We start from the raw sequence: 14,821 nt of genomic DNA on the forward strand, positions 1-14,821 counted from the left end.
AAACAGGCCAGATGTTAAGAAAAAGCTCCTTCCTGTGTAGTAAAATGAGTTGTGTACCGTCTTTGTGCATTTTTTTTTTTTTAATGTCAGACTTGAGAATTTTTCGAGGGACTTCTTCTTTTATTTTTTTTATTTTATTTATTTTTTTAACGTTTATTTATTTTTGAGACAGAGAGGGACAGAGCATGAACAGGGGAGGGGCAGAGAGAGAGGGAGACACAGAATCAGAAACAGGCTCCAGGCTCTGAGCCATCAGCCCAGAGCCCGACGCGGGGCTCGAACTCACGGGCCGCGAGATCGTGACCCGAGCTGAAGTCGGACGTCTAACCGACTGAGCCACCCAGGCGCCCCGGGACTTCTTCTTTTAAACACTGGGTATGAAGAAGCTGTATTTCCTTGCTTTCCAGTGCACTTGGAGTTGTGGTCTCTAGAATACGTACTCTAAAAGATACACCTCAAATTAATTTGCACGATAGAATTATTACATTAAAAATTTATGTATATATGCTTAATGGTTTCAATTGTTATCCAGAATTACAGGTCTGAAATGTTTTTATATTAGCTGCTTTTCACATGGAGAATTCCATGCAGAACATTTTAGGGTACTCAAGAGCAGGAATTCATTTATTCAGTTGGGGTCCCTGAGTCTCATATACAATAGGAGGCAAGACCAGCAAGTTAGAAAAACAACTTGCAGTGTGTGTGTGTAGGGGGGTAGGGGTGGAGAGAGAGAGAGAGAGAGAGAGAGAGCATATGTACTTCCCATTCTTCTCTCACTCCACCCCTTAACAACCACCATTCTACTTTCTGTGCTTATGAGTTTGACTACCTTAGATACCTCATATAAATGAAATAATAAAGTATTTGTCTTTTGTAACTTATTATTTCTCTTAATGCTTTCATAGTTAGTCCTTGCTGTGGCATGTGACAGATTTCATTTTTAAGACTGAGTAACATTCCATTGTATATGTACACAACATTTTCTTTATCCACTCATCTGTCTATAAGGACATATGGGTTGTTTCTACCTCTTGATTATTGTGAATAATGTAATAAATGTGGGTATGCAAATATCTCTTCAAGATCTTGCTTTCAGTGCTTTTAGATATAGATACTCAGTAGTAAAATTTCTGGACCATATGGTAACTCTATTTTTTATTTTTCTGAGGGGCCATCTTACAGTTTTCCATAGCAACTGCATCATTTTTTATTTCCACTCACATTACACAGGAATTCCAATTTCTCCATATTCTCACCAATATTTGCTATTTTCTATTTTTTTGATAGTGGTCATCCTAATATATGTGAGATAATATCTCATATTTTTTATTTGCATTTCTCTAATGATTAGTGATATTGAACACCTTCTCATATGCTTTTTGGTTATTTGTATATTCTTTGATGAAATGTCTATTCAATTTCTTGGGTCATTTTTTTAGACTGAGTTGTTTTTTGTTGCTGTGAATTGTAGGTCTTTACATATTCTGGATATTTGTTCCCTAACAGATACATGATTTTCAGATATTTTCTCCCATTCTATAGGTTGCTTTTTCACTCTGATGGTTGTTTTCTTTAATGCACAAGAGTTTTAAAGTTTGATGTAGTTCTGCTTGTCTGTTTTCGCTTTTGTTTCCGTGCTTTGGTGTCATTTCCAAGAAATCATTGCCAAATCCAACGTCATGAAGGTTTACCCTATGTTTTCTTGTAAAAGTCTTATATTTTATGTTTAGTACTCTAATATACTTTGAATTAATTTTTATATGTTTTAAGAATCTGAATTCATTCTTTTATATGTGGATGTTCAGTTTTTCTAACACCATTTATTGAAGATACTGCTCTCTCCCCATTGTGTGGTCTCAATAAGCTTGTTAAAGATCATTTGAGCACATATGTGAGGGTTTATTTCTGAACTGTCTATTTGGCTATCTTTATGCCAGTACCTGACTGTTTTTATTACCTGTAGCTTTGTAATATGTTTTGAAGTCAGGAAGTGTGAGGCTTCCAACTTTATTCTTCTTTTTCAAGACTGATGGGACTATCCAGAGTCCCTTGAAAGTCTATATGAATTTTAGGATGCGTTTTATGTTTCTGCAAAAAAATGTTACTGGGATTTTAATAGGAATTGCATTGAATCTGTAGATTGTGTAGCATAGAATGAACATTTTAACAATATTAAGTCCTGTAATCTGGAAACATGGGATGTCTTTTCATGTATTTGTGTCTTCTTTAATTTCTTTCAGCCAAATTTTATAGCTTTCAGCATATAAGTCTTTTGCCTTCTTGGTTTAATTTTATTAATTTTTAAACTATTTATATTTATATTTAATAATTTATATTACATGTACATTTAGTATGTCTATTTATATATTTAATATGTATACTTATGCTTCAAAAAGTTATTTAAAAAGATTCAGGAATAAATCTAACAAAATGTACAAAGAGTATATGCTCTGAAATATAAAATATTACCGAAAGATTTTAAAAGACTAACAAATTGTGGGACGTGTAATGATGAATTGGAGAGATATTTTTTGAGTGTCATTTATTCACATATTTATCTATAGATTTGCTACAATTCTTAGTTTCATACACGTAAGGAAAATTGATTCATGACAACTATAGCAAAACGATAGTCTTCTCAATAAATGCTGCTAAGTCTATGTTACGTACGTGTGAAAAAAAAACTTGATTCTTACCTTCTGACATTATAAAAGTTGATTCTATATGGATTGTAAATCCCAATGTAAAGCATAAAGTGTTTAGAAGAAAGTCAAAGACATTATTTTGATGTCCGTCAGTTCAGAAAATAGGATAAACGTGGAAGACAAAATAATAAAATGTTTAGAATAAGTTAAAGATTATTTTCATGTCCTTTGGTTCAGGAAATAGGATAAATAAATCAATAACTTGCAAACAAATAATTGATAAATTTAACTATATTAATATTAAAAAGTCATGTTCATTCAAAGACACCACTAAGAGAAATAAAAAGCAAACTAAAATACTAACAGAAAAATTTATAGGATATAGGGTATATAAAGCAGTCTCCAAATCAAGAACGAAAAAAAAAGGACAGACAACCCATTAAAAATATAGGTAAGAATATTGAATAGGAAGATATGCAAAAGGCAATAGCCATGAAATAAAGAAAAGATTTAAAGAAAAAATTAAACCTGAAATTATAACTATTTACTTACCAGAATGACAAAATTTTATAACTCTAGCATTACTAACTATGATGAGAACACAGAATACTGGGAATTTTACACATTACTTATGACTGTATAAATTTGGACAATCACATTGAAAAACTGATATTGTCTACCATAAAATGAGCACATACTTTATGACCAAATAATTTCACTCCTGGTTATATGAAGAAATATTGTTACTGAATCTAACAATTTGTATGAATTTAAAAAATATACTGTTGAGCAAAAGAAGCCAAAATGAGGTGAATCATCTATATAATTCAATTTATATAAAGACAAAAATGAGACAATAGCAATCTATATTGTTAGAATTTTTTTTTTAATATATGAAATTTATTGTCAAATTGGTTTCCATACAACACCCAGTGCTCATCCCAAAAGGTGCCCTCCTCAATACCCATCACCCACCCTCCCCTCCCTCCCACCCCCCATCAACCCTCAGTTTGTTATGTTGTTAGAATTTACATAAAAGTTTCTGTGTTAGTAATCTGTTATTGCATAACAAAGTTCTCCCAAATTTAGCAGCTTGCAATAACAATATTTATAATCTCAAAGCTTCTGTAGGTCACAGTAATCTGGCTATGGTTTAGCTGCATCCTCTGCTTCAATGTCTCCTACAGTCTGTAATTACAGTGTTGACTGGGGATGGGAGTCATCTCAAGGCACAACTGGAAAAGGATCCACTTTGCAAGATCATTGATGTGGTTTTTGGCAGGGTTCATTTCATTATGAGTTGCTAGACTAAAGGCCTCAACTCCTTGAAGATTGTTGTCTGAAGGCCATCTTTAATTCATTACCACTGGGCCTCTCTACCATGGTAACTTGCTTCATCCATGGGAGTAGGCCAAGAAAGAGAAAATGAGAGAGGTGGGAGGAGGGAGAGAGAATAAAAAGAGAATGGGGCAGAGAGAAAGCGAGAGGTAACAAGAGAAAGTGCTATCAAGATGGAAATCAATCTTTTGTTACTTAGTCATGGAAGTTACATCTCATGTTTAGGATAATCTATTCATTAGAAGCAATTCACCAAGTTCAGCTCGCACTCAAGGCAGAGGCACTGCACAAGAGTGTGAATAATATGAGGCACGAACATTGAAAGCCAGGGTCAGAAATTGCTTTCTATAGTTTCTTTGTGGGAAAAGGGAGGGATGGAAATTTGGAAAGTGCTATGACTAAGCTTCTGGGTGTATTTGTAAAATCCTAGTCCTTGACTTACATAATTGTACAAAGATATGTCTACTTTTTGAAAATTATCCATAATATTATAATTTGGTTATTATTCCTTATGTATGTGAAATTTTGATTAATTTTTTTAAACAACGAAAAACCTAGGACTGGATTAGATCTAGGAGAGTAAGACTGAACATAGTTGGCAAGTTCAGAGCTTAGTATGGTATCCTAGGTGAGTGGTGATATGGACATGTATCAGTGGATGAGAAATAGCGATTCTGTCTGACTCTAGATATGTGTCATATTTAGAGTTCACAGGAGTTCCTGCTGGGCTGAATTCGAGGCCTGACAGAAAAATAGGAATCAAGGATGGATTAAAGTAGTCATTCATAATTCACCGAGCTGGAGAAGACTGGAAGGATTACATTTAGGACCACAGAAAACAACCAAAAGTTTTAGTCTGGATATGTTAGGCTTACAATAATTACAGGACAAGATAAGGGGATGTCAAATAGGGAATTGAGTTTATGCGCTTGAAACACATACGTAAAGTTAGAGCTGGAAATATAAATTCATGGATTATTTTTATTGATTTACTCCAGCCATGGATATGGAGGACCAGATTAAAGAAAAAGAAGGTTTCAAACAGAAGAGCCACGCTATTTGGCGATTGAGAAGTAGAGTGAATCCAGAAAGAAAACTTAATAAGACAGTCTGGTGAAATAGAGAAAAACAGAGTATATAATAGAAAAGAAGCCATAAAATTGATCATTTGATGAAGCAACATAGAGGAAGTCTTGAGAGGAGCGGAGAGGAGCTTTGTTCTTACTGTTTGTTGTTTTGTGTTCTTTGGGTGGGGAGGATTAAGGGGCTTAAGAAAGAGAATGGAGGCACTTGGGTGACTCAGTCGGTTAAGTAACTGATTTCGACTGAGGTCATGATCTTGCGGTTCATGGGTTTGAGCCCTGCCTCGGGCTCTGTGCTGACAGCTCAGAGCCTGGAACCTGCTTCAGATTCTGTGTCTCCCTCTCTCTCTGCCCTTCCCCCACTCGCACTCTGTCTGTCTCTCTCAAAAATAAATAAACATTAAAATTTGAAAAAAAAGAAAGAAAGAGAATGAATGATTTGGAAGTCAAAATGAGGAGTAAGAAGGGCATCTAATCTACTTCATTTCCAGCTCTTGTCAAATTAGGAAATGTGGAGAAAAAAACACAAGAGAGCTGCTGGCACACTGAGTATGCAAACCTATACAGCTACTCATCAGCTTCACAAATTCTCTATGCAGTATTTCACTATCTTCTTAGTGGCTTTATAAATACCCAATTTATAATGATTTGTGAAAATTAAAGGAGATAATCTGTATAAAAGTCTTTTCACATCATTATGGTCGTTATTAGCACTTAAAAATTAGTACCTCGAGGGGCGCCTGGGTGGCTCAGTCGGTTAAGCATCCGACTTCAGTTCAGGTCATGATCTCACACTCCATGAGTTTGAGCCCCGCGTCAGGCTCTGTGTTGACAGCTCAGAGCCTGGAGCCTGCTTCAGATTCTGTGTCTCCCTCTCTCTCTGCCCCTCCCCTGCTCATGCTCTGTGTCTCTCTGTCTCAAAAATAAATAAAAACATTAAGAAAAATTAAAAAAATAAATAAATAAAAATTAGTACCTCTTTTGGGGCACCTGGGTGGTTCAGTTGGTTGAGCATCTGACTTCAGCTCAGGTCATGACCCCATGGTTTGTGGGTTCAAGCCCTGCATCAGGCTATCAGAGTGGAGCCTGCTTCAGATCCTCTGTCTCCCTCTCTCCATCTCCTCTGCTGTTATTTTAATCAGCAATTAAATAACAAAGGCATTTTTCTCAACTTGGTATTTAAATATATGCTCCTTCTGGTTAAGTTTTCAGGATACAAAATTTATAATAATGTATAAATTTATGTGTTATTATTACTTCTTTGCTTAATTTCTCTCTTCATAATTCATACCCTCTTGTAAAATGTCTAATGAGGATTAAAATACATAGGATGATCTTACTGTGGAGCTTTACTTCTCTGTGAAATAAAAATGAGTTACATAAATATTACTAGACCCATGGCTTTATAGGCACCATATTCTAACCAAATGACTTATCTGGCTTTGTCCAATGTTCATACTGCGTGATCAGTGTAGGGGCACGGGATGGTGAACACTTTAAATGTTGCAATCATCCTATTGGAATTTTATCCTAATACAATGTTGGGTGATCAGTCTGGATTCAGTCAGGAAAACAGAGCCACCATCAAGCATTACAGAGAGAATATGTTTTATGTAGGAATTACGTGAATGAGGACTAACTTTAAGGACAAAGGGATGCTGGGGTATGAAAGTCTGGAAAGAGGAGAATTGGGGGAGGATAAAGTTATAATTACTAACCACTCAAGCCTGAAGCATTGGTGAGGGTAAAGAGCTGTAGTTTGTGGAGAAGTCTGAATAGCTGAGCCTCTGGTGTCAGTGTGATCCTGGACAGGTCTGCCGAAACATCCTATCTGACTACCACTGTGTATGAGGCCACAACTGCTGAGAATAACTGCATTGTCTCCATTTGCATCTTCCAAATATCCTTTGATACTTTCATCTAGAATATATAAAGACTAGACAGTATTCCAAAGAAGATGTATAAATGCTAATGCACACAAAAATATGCTCAAAATCATTACTCAAGGGGGAAATGTAAATCAAAATCACCATGAGACACCATTTCACACCCACAAAGATTGGTGTGAACAAAATGACAGCTAATAAAAAGTGCTGTCAAGGATGGAGAAATCAGAACCCCCCTACACTGCTGGTGGGGATGTAAAATGGTACAGCCACTTTGGAAAACAGTTTGGTAGTTTCTCAAAAGTTTAAACATAAGAGTTACCATATGACCCAGCAATTCTGCCCCCAAGTATATACCCTTAAGAAATGAAGCCAGTCACAAGACCTTTTAAATTCTATTAATATGAAATGTCCAAAGAAGGTAAATCCATAGAGACTGAAAGCAGATTAATTTGTTACCTAGGGTCTGGGGATTGAGCAGAAATACTGCTAATGCATACTGGGTTTCTTTTTTGAGTGATGAAAATTTCTATAATTATAGTGATGGTTGCAACAACTCTATGCATATGCTAAAAACCATTGAGTTGTACCTTGTGAGTTTGTGAATTATGTTTATGTGATTTATATCCCAATAAAGTTGTTATATTTTTAAAAAGAAGGTTATGGGGTTGCCTGGCTGGCTCAGTCAGTAGAACATGTAACTCTTGATCTTGGGGTTGTGAGTTTGAGCCCCATTCTGGGTGGAGAGATTACTTTTTAAAAAACTAAAAAGAAAAAAAGGTTATATAGCCTGCAATCATGTATACTGCTACGTCTTTGCACTTCAGCTCCTCTTGGTTCCATTTTCCTGTGTCATATAACATTAAATTGGCTATGGAATTTTTGGCTATTGCTAAGGACAGTTGAGGTTAAGATACATTTAGTTTAGGTCTAGTGGGATATGTATATATTTTGGTTTACAATTACTCTCATAAATAGTTAATTCTTTTCTACCTGTCACAGTGTAGTAATAACGGCTTGCAGGAATTTTCCTACTGCTGATTATGCATCATGATGAAAAGGTGTCAGTACAGAGGCCACATATGAGATCACATCTTAAGGGCTCCAGCACCAGTGTATGTGAGTAGTGGATACAAAACATGATTTGTAGTGAAAAGCACCAAAGCCATTCTCTGCAAACATTTTCCAATCATGAGTTACGTAGCTTTTTAAGTGAGGAATTCAGTTCTTCAGTTCCTATGGTATTTGTCTTTCTCTGACTGGCTTATTTTGCTTAGCATTATACTCTACCTCCATTCATGTTGTTGCAAATGACAAGATGCCATTATTTTTTATGGCTGAATAATATTGCATTGTATGTCTATACCACCTCTTCTTTATCCTTTCATCTCTAGATGGACACATGTGCTCCTTCAGTTTGGCTATTGTAAATAAGGCTGCAGGAAACATAGGGGTACATATATCCTTTTGAGTTAGTGTTTTTGTATTCTTTGGGTAAATACCTAGCAGTGTGATTACTGGACCATATGGTAGTTCTATTTTTAATTTTTTGAGGAATCTCCATACTGTCTTCCACAGTGGCTGCACCAGTTTGCATTCCCGCCAACAGTGCAAGAGGGTTTCTTTTTCTCCACATCTTTGCAAGCACTTGCTGTTTCTTGAATTTTTGACTTTAGCCATTCTGACAGCTGTGAGGTGATATTGCATTGTGATTGTGATTTGCATTTCTCTGATAGTGAGTGATGTTTAGCATCTTTTCATGTGTCTGTTTGCCATCTGTAGGTCTTTTTTTTTTTTTTTTTTTTTTTTGAGAAATGTCTGCTTATGTCTTCTGCCCACTTTTTAATTGGATTATTTGTTTCTTTGGGTGTTGAGTTGTATCAGTTCTTTATGTATTTTGGATACTAACCCTTTATCAGATATGTCTTTTGCAAATATCTTCTCCCATCAGTAGGTTGTCATAGTTTTCTTGGTTGTTTTCTTTGCTGTGTGGAAGCTTCTTATTTTGATAAAGTCCCAATAGTTTACTTTTGCATTTTTTTCCCTTGCCTCAGGACTCATTATCTAGAAAAATGTTACAGCTGGTGTTAGAGAAATTACTGTCTGTGCTCTCTTCTAGGATTTTTATGGTTTCAGGTCTCACATTTAGGTCTTAATCCATTTTGAATTTATTTTTGTGTAAATTTAAAAAAGTGGTCCAGCTTCATTCTTTTGCATGTAGCTTTCCAATTTTCCCAACACTATTTGTTGAAGAGACTTGTTCCTATTGCATATTCTTGCCTCCTTTGTCCAAGATGAATTGACCATATAAAGGTGGTTTATTTCTGGACTCTATTCTGTTCCATTGATCTATATGTCTATTTTTGTGCGAGTACTATACTGTTTTGATTACTACAGCTCTGCGAAATAACCTGAAATCTGGAACTGTGATACCTCCAGCTTTGTTTTTCTTTTTTTTTTTTCAAGATTGTTTTGGCTATTTGGGGTCTTTCGTGGTTCCATACAAATTAGGAATTGTTTGTTCTAGTTCTGTGAGAAATGTTATTGGTATCTTGATAGGGATTGAATTAAATGTGTAGACTGCTTTGGGTAGTATAGACATTTTAACAATATATGTTCTTCCAATCCATGAGCATGGAATGTATTTCCATTTCCATTTGTTTGTGTTGTCTTCAATTTCTTTCATCAATGTTTTATAGTTTTCAGAATATAGGTCCTTCACTTCTTTGGTTAAATTTATTCCAAGGTATTTAATTACTTTTGATCCAACTGTAAAATGGGATTTTTGAGACTGCAATTTTTCAAAGGCCAAGTTCTTCCTCGGGTCAGTTCTCAGTGTAGGTTATAGTTATCATTAGCATGATATACTAAATGTTAAATGCCATTAGAATCACTATGTTATTTGTATATCCAGTCCAGGGGCACATGTTTCAATGATTCCGTTATCCTCTCAATTCATTCATAGCTTGTAAGTATCTTTACCAACAACCTGAAGCCAGCATAGGTTGACCTCCAACCCCCTGCTCTTGTCTTCTATTTTAGTGTCCATCTTTAATGATGTTAAAGAAACATGTATGATATCCTTGTCTTTAGTCAGAGACATTACCGTTCACTTGATATAAACAAGGCTGCATCCAGACTTGCTACTTTATAGGTTTCCTGATTAGCTAAAATATGGATTGGTTACGATTAATAGCATGCTTATATCATTAACTGTAACTAGTGCTGGCTAAGGCTAGTCCCCCATGTAGTAGATTTGATTATTCAACATGCATTCACTCTTCCCACTGCACTATTTATGATGAGCTTTACCGTGGGACTTTCTTTGCAAATTAAACATGGGCAGAAGAGACAGTGTGTCACTCCTGGGCAGAGTTTTTAAAAGATATTATAGATTCACACCAGCCCTGTTGTGCACTATTTGCACTCCACAATGGGGACAGCAGGCTCCCAGAAAGAACTGCCCCTTCAAGTCACAAGTAAAAAGGATACAAGAAATAATGTTGAACCTAACCCTGGAGGATAACTTATACAGCTAATTTGAGTTACCTGAACAAGAAATATTTTATTTATTTATTTATGTATTTATTTATGTATTTATTTATTTATTTATGCCTATTTCTGAGAGAGAGAGAGAGAGAGAGAGAGAACGAGTGGGGGAGGGGCAGAGAGAGAGAGGGGGTTACTGAGGATCCAAAGCAGGCTCTGCTCTGATAGTAGCAAGCCTGATGCAGGGTTTGAACCCACAAAGTATAAGATCATGATCTGAGTTGAAGGGGGATGCTCAACCAACCAAGCCATGCAGGCATCCCAAGAAATGTTTGTTTTTATAAATTGTTCACATTTTTGGCATTATGTCATATTTTGCAGTAAAAGCTGCAATTCCTGCCATTCCCCCAATCTAGATACAGCTTCCCCACTGTTGTAATCATGCTATGTGACTAATTTCTCATTCCTGCTTTCTTTGCCTTGCCAAAATTCTGGGACATCATGGGGAATGTACATAATAAGGTAGGTTGGATGCACAAGGAGTAAACTTGGTGCTGTGTATTGACAAAGAAGAAATTGTCAGTAGATGACAACCAGAAGGATGTCTAGAAAAGTTCTAATTGCTAGGTATGAGGAGTATGTCTTTGAATGAATCATGGCTGTTGTGTACACAATAATGCCATTCTTTTTTTTTTTTTTTAACATTTTACTTATTTTTGAGAGAGAGAGAGAGAGAGAGCACAAGTGGGAGAGGGGCAGAGAGAGAGGGAGACACAGAATCCAAAGCAGGCTCCAGGCTCCCAGCTGTCAGCAGAGAACCCGATGCGGGGCTCAAACCCGTGAACCGTGAGATCATGACCTGAGCTGAAGTCAGATGCTTAACTGACTCAGCCACCCAGCTGCCCCCACAATAATGCTGTTCTAGTTGATCATTCCTTGTGCCATGATTTGGCATAGGGGTTATATTGTGACTGCCGTTACTTTTTTCTTTTCTTTTCTGGGGATACAGAGAGGAATAAGGTATGGTTTCTGCCTTCAAAGTGCCTTAAGAACAATAACAACAAGAGTTAGCTTTATTTGTTAGTAACAGAAAAACCTGAGTAAATTGTTGCATAAAGGTGATAGAAGTTGCTTTTTTTGTGTGTTTACTTGTTTTCATTTTTAATTCTCACAATAAAAGTCTGTAAAGTCTGAAAGTAATTAATCCAGAATTGGAATTGAGGCTCTGCTCAACAAAATCAACAGGGGCACAATACTCTTCTTGGACCATGACTAGGGATGATATGATATTATAGTCATCCACTCAATGAACCTGAGGAAGAGAGCAAAATCAAAAGTAAAGGTAATTTTTGGTGTTCTTTACTACTTAGGACAAATATACCTATGTCAGTGGACTAAAGTGAAGAACATGTGTAAGAGAAGAGTTTGGAAGGTCCACCTTTTCCTCAGGAATCCAAAGACATTTCCTTTCTTATTTCATCGCCAGCTCCCTGGAAGGGTTGAAAATTTCTTCAAATTACTCTGAACGTTGACTTTAGGGTCCTTGGCACATGTGATAAGTCATGAACTTTATTTCAACAGTGTGTCCCTTAGGATGTATTTCTTGGGTAGCACCATAGTGGGAAAGAAGTTTTCAATTTTTTTCTCTTTTTTTTAATTGTGGTAAGAAACATAAAATTAACCACCTTAACCATTTCAAGTATATGGTTCAGTAATATTATGTATATTCACATTATTGTGCAACCATTTGTCTTTTTCTTTTGAGAGAGAGAGAGAGAGAGAGAGAGAGAGAGAGAGATTCCCAAGCAGTGCTGCCAGCACAGAGCCCAAAGTGGGGCTCAATCCCACAAACTGTGAGATTATGACCTGAGCTGAAATCAAGAGTCCAATGTTTAATCAACTGAGTCACCCAGGCGCCCACCCACCATTCGTCCTTTTTAAAAAAGTACTTATTTTGATGAGTAATCAATTTTTTTAACATAATAATTAGAAAATACAGATAAACAAAGAAAACCAACAAATCCTTTAAAAATTTTACATGTCTGGGACACCTGGGTGGTTCGGTCATTTAAGCGTCCAACATCAGTTCAGGTCATGATCTCACGGTTCATGAGTTCAAGCCCCACATCGGGCTCTGTGTTGACAGTTCAGAGCCTGGAGCTTGCTTTGGATTCTGTGTCTCCCTCTCTCTCTGCCCCTCCCCCGCTCATGCTCTGTCTCTCTCTAACAAATAAACATAAGAAAATTAAAAAAAATTTTTACATGTCTGTTGATTAGGAGAAATTTCTACAAAATGACTTCACGCCATTCAACAACTTTCTCTCTCCTCTGCCCCTGTGCCTGTGTCTGTCTCCAGACTTGTAGGTCATATTCATATCTTGATATGACCTTTGGCATTTCTGGGGTCCAGATTGTGGACACTCAAATCAGGGCAGTTAGAGTTTCTCTTTGGAGGTGACTTGTAAGCTGAGAACAGATGGAAAGAGTTGAGTTTGTGGAAGGTGGACACTGGAGATTATTCTAAGCAGAGTATACACAATACCAAATTCTGGTCGTAAATGTGGGTTTACTAATTAAATTCTCTTTGAGGGAAGGCACTATAAGATAGAAGGATGTGCAGTTGGGTATTGGATAGGAAGTCCTCTGCTCTCTGGGTTGTAGTGATTGTGAAAATTGAGCAAATCTGCCTCTAAATTTGGTCTTCTAACCTGGGAAAGTCAGAAACATACTGCTGAATCTACTTCATGTTTTAAATATCACTAGAATTGACATAGGCAGAGCTCCTCAGGAGTTGATGCTGTACCTATCATCTGAGCATGTAACAAACAGCATTATAGCTAGAAGTGACTGTGGCTAGAAATCTGATATAATAAATATATAACCTTTTCTTAAATGGTCCCTTTATATTCCTCCCCAAATGGATAGTTCTTTGTGCTCTTAATATTTCAGTAAAAAGTTTCTTTTTTCTCTCTATGCCTTTCTTTAGTTTTCTACAGGAAATTTAAAATACATATTATTTTTAATTGTCTTAGGTATTAACCTGGATCATACCTATGCTACTTTAAAAAGAGACCTCAAAGTTCTCTTTAAAAGAGAAGACAAAGTCCTATAGCTTAAAAATTCGGAGGATTATTTCATGGTACAGTACAAATTTTTCCAAGTTTGTGGATCAGCTTTTCATCACACATATCTGAATACTTCCCTACCTGGATTACCATGCATTCAAAAAGAAAATACTATATAAATGAGCCCAGATAGCTTCTGTGTATTGGCCCCTAAGTTGTTTATTTCTTTACTGCAGGCTGAGATCTGTTAGCTCAAAAGCTGACTGGCACCAAACTCAAGTTTTACACATGTAATTGTTTTAATTTAGCCTCCTCCCCCAAGTAGATTTTTAGCCATCTAAAACCTGCTTGCTTTATACACCCCATGAAATTTTGCCCAACATTTGCTGGCAATAGATAAACCCTGGGTCATAAAGACACCAAACCACTGCTGGCCTTCAGAGTTCTCTGACATAGAGACCTCATCACAGTGCTGTTGAACACCTGCTAAGTGACATCTCTATCACCTACACACAGAAACTTCCTGTTTGATTCTCCTCTCCTCCAGTTTTCTGGTGCTCCTCCTCTGCTGAGTAGTGATTCCTATACCTAACTCTCTAGGCAGATTTCTTCTGTGAGGCAATTTTCTTGCTGTAAACCTGTCAAGGCATTGCCCTTATGGAGATGATAGATAGATAGATAGATAGATGATACAGATAGATAGCTCTATCTAGGTAATCTGTCTATCTATCTATCCATCTACAGATGATGCAAGGGGAGGGCATTTAACCCAAGTTGGGTTAATCACAGATCACTCAGCTTTCTTAGAAGAACAGAGACTGATTCAGGAGGAGAAATAAACATATGACCCAAATCAGAGTTATCAGAATTCATCCTCTGATCAGAGAGCCTTCTTTTTTGTCCTCTTTAATCATGAGGATGCAAGCATGTGAATCTTGAAATGAAACAGAAGAAGAAAAAAAATAAATCAAGAAACTTTCTTCCAGCTCCCATGATGTGTCATTGCATGGAATGTAATGTTTTTAAGTACAACATTCAATAAGTCTTATTACAGAAGAGTCCATTGGTAAGAGAAGAGTTACAATCAAAATGTCTTCCTAGACTGACAGCACAAACTCCACAACTAAAGGGAGAGAAGAGGCCACAATGAAGAATGTAGGAAGTGTGGAGACGTGGTTTAGGGGAGAAATGGATTGCAGGTGCTGCAGAAGGGAAGGAGTTGTGATTATGGAGAAGTGCAAGAAAGAGACAGAAGCACACAGGGGAACTCACAATTTCCCCAAAGCCATTGGCCTGGAAAATGAAAAGGGCTGAAT

This window comes from Panthera tigris, chromosome C1, assembly GCF_018350195.1.
Source record: "Panthera tigris isolate Pti1 chromosome C1, P.tigris_Pti1_mat1.1, whole genome shotgun sequence".
Classification (NCBI taxonomy): domain Eukaryota; kingdom Metazoa; phylum Chordata; class Mammalia; order Carnivora; family Felidae; genus Panthera; species Panthera tigris.